Genomic DNA, 6,341 nt, shown 5'->3' on the forward strand with positions numbered 1-6,341 from the left:
GACACACACGTTTCACATGCAGACTAACTTGTGTGTTCCCCCCCCCCCCCCCCCCCCCCTGCAATGTCAGTTCATGGGCGTTTATGACATGAATACATAACAAAAGAATAGGTGCAAATCAGAACAGACGCAGCAGCTGTGACTCAGGAATTTAAACTGAGGAGCTAAATACATTCAGACTATATCATACATGAGACGAGCTACAGCTGGCGGGGCAAGGTCAAGGAAGGTACTGGTTGGCTGACACTGGGAGGGGTGGTGCATAAAGTTGAGATTAGACCAGGTAAAATTAATAATGAGGCATAATGGAGCAACACAAATAGGCTACAGCCAATCAGGAAAAAAAATCAACCATTTTAAATCGGAGTTCAACAGAAAGACGAAAACAAGTCTGTCCATCCAGACATTGGTGGTATTTGAGTGTGGCTATTTATTTATTTATTTATTTTGCATCCAGTTTAGTTGTATTTAACTTTAAGGAAGACATTTGCATTTACTCTCTACTTTTAGAACAGTTTCTTTCTAAATATATATTTAGGGAACATTTTTATTTAACTTTTACATTTGAATAAAATCACCAAGTATTGTGATTTTAGTCTTAGCTAATCAGAATCCTAATATTCAAATAGTGCATAATTTTTCAGTGGCTTACACTATATTGAATGTGCTTTTCAAGAATAGAACTCTGCCTGTTTTCGATGAAAAATAAAGAACGTATTAAAATAAATAAGAAATGTTTTTATATATTGTAATCTTCTCTTGTGTTGTACCTCACATGTCATAGTGTGCTGAAGTTTGGGGTAATGTATATACAACAAATACAGACCCAATTATTAAATTACAGAAAAAAGTGATTAAATAATGAATAAGATTGGCAACAGAGAATCAACTAAACAATTATTTATAGGATATGGTATTTTTAATATATGGATATTGTGTATTTGAAAACACTGGAATGCTTTTTCATGCAGTAAACAATAGCCAACGTGTTTGCATTCAGAATTCTTTAAATGAAGAGAAGGAAACTGTAATTTAACGGAGTAATGTGAGGACCAACGTAAAATATAGATATGTTTCAGTTTTAGGTGTAAAATTGTGGAATGGACTTGATGATGTGTTGAAGTTGTACTTCTCGGTTGCGGTTTAAGAAAAATGTAAAATAGTTCATGCTTATCATGTCAGTGCTAAAATGTAAAACATTTAAGAATTATAATGTGAATGTAGTATTTATCTACTTTGTTTTGTTGTAACTCTATGTGATTCATGGGACTGTATTGGTGAAGGAGACTGTACAGGATAGGCAGTAATAATCCTGGTGCTTCAGCCTATTCCTTTTTCAGTTAATTGATTTGTTTGTATTTTAATTTACAAATTTGTATTTAAATGTTGGTGGTAATGGTAGCCTACTTTTGAGTATTTTTTAGGTGGTAGGTAAAAAAAAAAAAGGTGTTATAATGGGATGCGGCAGTCTGACTGTTATCAATCAAAATGCTACACCAAAAACAATAAACAGATAGTTAGGTTTAAAAAAAAAAAGGCATATAACATCACATAAAAAAACAAAAACAGTCTACTGTATATAGTATGTAACCAGCAGAGGGTAGCCTACTATTAGACAATTATAGGCTCCATCACATTCTGCAGTTAGTTATACAATGTCATTGTCATAATTTAGCACAATGGAATTTAAATTAAATCTCGATTGAAGAGTAGACTTTGAGCTTTAATTCAAAGGGTTTTAACACAAGATTCAAATAAATCTTTTTGGGGGGGCTTTACAGATAATGCCCTGAGTCAGATGCATTGTCCTAAATATGCTCCATTCGTAGCTTGGATTAACATTCGGATTTACAGAGAGAGTTCAAGCACAGATACATTGGTAGTCTTTTCTTCAGAAACTTCCCACATTTACTTGAAATAGCTAATCTTATTAAAATAACTATCTGCAGGGAAAGACTGATCTGAACAATTGAACAAGCATGAATGCACCACTGCACATCAACAGTCAAATTGTACGAGCATGAATATAGTGCTGTCCACAGTCCATCCATAATCCATTTTCTATACTGCTTGTTCTTATTAGGGTCAAGAGTGACCTGGAGCACATCTTGACTTTTGGTGTGCACACTCTAGAGTCTAGACTGCTTACCACCAGTTAGAAACAAACAAAACGAACAAACAACTGTTTACAATGGAAATTGGACAATTTAATGTTCAATTCATCTCACAAACATGTTTTGGAATGTGGAAGAAAGATGAAGTTGGAGAAAACCCATACAAGGAGGGGAGAACATGCAAACTTTACACATGACCCTAAAACTAGCCACTAGTCCAGCATGCTAACACCCAGACTTCTTTTTTTTAAACTCCGCGCATGAAGGCATACTTTGGACTTCTTTTTTTTTAAACTCCACACATGAAGGCATACTTTGAGATTCAACCCCAGAACCTCAGGACTGCCAATATTACTCCCTTAAGTGGATGTAGCCTATACTATATGGAATGAAAAACTCACAAGGCTCATTGTAAACTGTTCATGGTTTACAGATTATCTTTTTGAGTTTAGTGTGCAAGACATTTTGCATTAAACCCATATTAGCTGTTATGACATACGGAAAATACCTTTTCTAGCTCAATGCAGATGTTTTCAGAGGAAAGAGGTGTTACTAATGGTATTAATAGGCTGTGAATAGTGGAAAATCCTTCATTAATGTGATTAGCACTGCATATTTCCTTCCTCTGAGTTTTTGGTATGAAAAAGCTAAGCCTGTGAAACATAAAGTCAAGTCTTTCCAATCAGCACCAATCAGCTTTTCCCGCCAGTTACTTGACCACGACCAATTATTGTTATTATTATTTATTTTATCAGCTCTGACTATCGGAAACCATTGTCTTCAATTACTTGATTGTCACGTCTAGCAAGTAGCTTTACCATTCAGTTTACCTTTGGACCCACCCGACCCCAAGTTGGTAAATGTATTTTGACATCATTTTTACCAATTAGATGTCATTATTTGTATTGCATCCTTATGTAATGTATTCAAGGTCGCCAAACCAACTCGAAATAGGAATGTGACAAAACAAAATCTTGTCTGATGTTGTAGTAATGAAGTTGGCCAACAGGGGTCAGTGTAAGCTAATGTTAAAACTAAGGCTCCATGAAAGCTTCCACTGAAAGAGATAGGTCCTACATACGGGTTCTCGATTCAAGACCATCCAGGGAATGAACGGCGCAGAATATGTCACCACGGAACACAAGAAGGCAGGCTAAGTTACTGCAGAACAGTAAGTATACAGTTTCTCGTTGTTTCTCGTCTCTTGTTGCACTCAGAACTGGAAGCGTTATAGATTGAAGGTGAAACATCTTTAACAAACAAGAATAGCCCAGTTGCCTCGCTACAGCACAGGTGTGCTGAGCAAGTGTCCAAACAGTATGTTTGTGCATACAGAACAATATTGACCATTTGCGCCGACGCCACGTGATCACGTGACTGCCCTATGACGGACGGCGGAAGGAAATGATTGTTGAATGGAAGTGGACTTGTCCCGCAGCGACTTAGTGACTTCGCGACTCTTATTTTACAAATTAAAAGTTATTATTGCCCATAAAGCCATGGAATATAATACTTCAACCGAAGGTCGCCTGTCAGTCGAAGTTGCACATTTAGTCGGGACTCATAGAGCGCGATATTTACTTAAATTGAAGATCGCTAATTTGAAAACAGCCCTTTACCTTCTGTTGCCTGCTATTTTTACCAAGTTAATCAAATCGCCGACTTTGCCGGAATTCACAGCGCACAACCTATATCATTATGTAGTCAATGCCGTCTCTTCTCCTTACACTGATTTAAAAGCTTGTTGCTGGCTGAGTCTCTGGGATGAGATGCTATGCTCACGCTGGGGGACAATATACCTTGTAATGCAAAGGTAAACCTTGTTTATCATGCTAACTGACTTATTTTTTTAAATAGTCCGTTCTATATTGACACGCTGTGATTATGTTATGTTACTATGTTTACTAGCATGGAATAAATGACTATCGTAGTGGAAAGCTAGGCGGTCATTTCATGAATATGACTCCGGCACCAGAGTGACAAACTCCAAGCACAAAGACGAAATCCCCCCATTATTAAACTGCCAAATGCACTTAATAGTTTTGAAGAAGGTGCATTTTAAAACTAAGCTGTGCGTTCGTGCAGTTGGAGTGGACACTAACTATCGTTTATGTGAGTTGAAACACGTAAGTCAACACCTCTGTTATTAGAGTGTACGTTTACTAGTAAAATGTATGAACATTTATCTACTAATTACACCATTTATCTACTAACCTCGCAAAAAATGATTGCTGCAAATCCGTGAATACTTTGTGGGCTGCCAGTCAATCTATGTCAGTCGTCTTCATTAGTAGGTGTGATAAAAAGCAACATTTGGTTTACTCCTTTGTCTGTCTGTACAACCGACCGCACAGCAAGATATGACCATTTTATGAGATAATCGATTAGATAAAGGGCTTTATGCTGTATGAGATTTAATAATTACAATACAGGCAAGTGGCTCTTTTGCTGTCCAGCTTCCAGTAGAGGGCATTCCCATGAGGGATGTGACGTCACGTGCAAACGGTCAATAGGCTATGCCGTCCTGTCCCCCTTGCCCACACACTTCCCTCGTACTAAACTGTATACACTTGCAAAGACATGAGGAAAACACCTTGGACATTTGAGGTCTTTCACATTGGTGCCTAAATCATCTAATCAAATGAAGTCAGCAAATGAACGTACCCCAACCAAGTTCTTAATAACGTTGACGGTAGTTTGTCCCTCATTCGTAAATATGCAATCTTAACACACTGCCTCGTGAAGACCACTGTCTTTGTATGGCTAAATGTGAATCAAATTAATGCATTTGCTAGAGCTTATTTTAGTGTTTTTATTTCAGAAAAGGCGACTGGACAAAGCTGTAAAGTGGAACTGCTCTGTCTTTGCCAGACTGGAGATTTCAGAGGCAGTGTTGGGACCGAGGAGGGAACAGTGGCTCCAAGAGTTGAAGAGGAAAGAATGGTTGGTAGAGGATGAGAGAGATTTGCCTTCATGAATTTGGGGTGTGTGTGAATGCCAAAGAGAGAATTAAGGGCTGCATGTGTTGAGATAAGCATGGTTTGTTGTTGCGATTTTTGAAATGGACATAATGTGTGTTAGTTAATGTGCATGTGTTAGTAATAATTGTCTTTTTGTAGTACGCCAAAAGTTTCTGTCAAGTTGAAGTTGACTGAGTTACACTAATAATCACATTTCAGATCAGCTTTATTGACTAATCTACAAAGTTTAGAAATTGAAATCATCATAATTTAGAAAAGTTGAGTTTTACTCCACTGCAGAATTGTATTTTGGGTAAGGAATTTATTCGGGGCACTTTATTTGTGTAATCCTATTTTTGCGCATTTTAATAATAATTTAGAACAAATAGTCCTTCCACAAAGAAATAATATTCTGTATTGAATTGCAACCAATTACAGTCATTGGTTAGAGCTCCATCACTTTGCTTGTCTTTCTTTCATTTTTGTTGAAATTACTCACAATTTATTGAGGTAAGGTGTCTGTCAGAGCAGAGGCCACTTTTTTGTGGAAATGAAGTTAAAAAAAAATAAAAAAAAACACCCTTAGATAAATGTAATACATGTGCAACTGATTAACAATAAAATAGTACTTAATTGCAGTCCTAATGTATTATTCATGCAATTCATTGTAACTATTGAATAAACGGTCAAACAGCTTGTAATTTTGCTGAACAAAGAAAGCTTTCTCGGTGTATTATTCGCCATCCATCAGCATCAAAATTTTGTTGACACAAAACTAACCTGCTGAGTGTCCCCTCGCAGCCCGAGTGTCTGAAAGGGCTTATTTAGATTGTGAGGAAGTTTCCGGACTTTTTGTTCCCCAGTTGGCACACGATTTTGTCTTTTGTGGCGCTGACTCCCACTGTGATCCACAAATATCGCAGGATTCATCACAATGCCAACGCTGACTCTCAGTCTCGTTGTCAGGAAGCCTGGTAATTATGTATTTTCGTTGTAATTGTACTGGCATCTATTTCCCAAATGCCCTTGTTTTTCCCCTGCTGGTGCTTTGGATCCACCGCTGGGGATCAAACAGCGCTTCTGTCAACAATTTGCTTCCCTAAATCGTAGAGCATAAAACCCATCACGACACAAAAGCCAAACAGTCAAAAGAAAGCACAACAAAATGATTTTGTGGTTGTTGAATAATTGGCTCGCATGGGTAAATGTTTACATATGTCTAATCTTGTTTGTGAAAGTAAGGCAGTGTAAATGCATACAGATTGTT

General features: G+C 37.3%; 1 long non-coding RNA gene across 1 annotated transcript; it reads left to right on the plus strand.

The window, feature by feature from the left end:
• Positions 1–3,090: 3,090 nt before the first annotated feature.
• LOC147154655 (uncharacterized) lies at positions 3,091–5,530 on the plus strand. Its single transcript, XR_015093066.1, has 2 exons — positions 3,091–3,285; positions 4,936–5,530. It is a non-coding gene; the product is annotated as an uncharacterized LOC147154655 (long non-coding RNA).
• Positions 5,531–6,341: the final 811 nt, after the last annotated feature.

This window comes from Leptonotus elevatus, unplaced genomic scaffold (assembly GCF_054856555.1).
Source record: "Leptonotus elevatus isolate MCC_2025b unplaced genomic scaffold, RoL_Lele_1.0 HiC_scaffold_296, whole genome shotgun sequence".
Taxonomy (NCBI): Eukaryota; Metazoa; Chordata; class Actinopteri; order Syngnathiformes; family Syngnathidae; genus Leptonotus; species Leptonotus elevatus.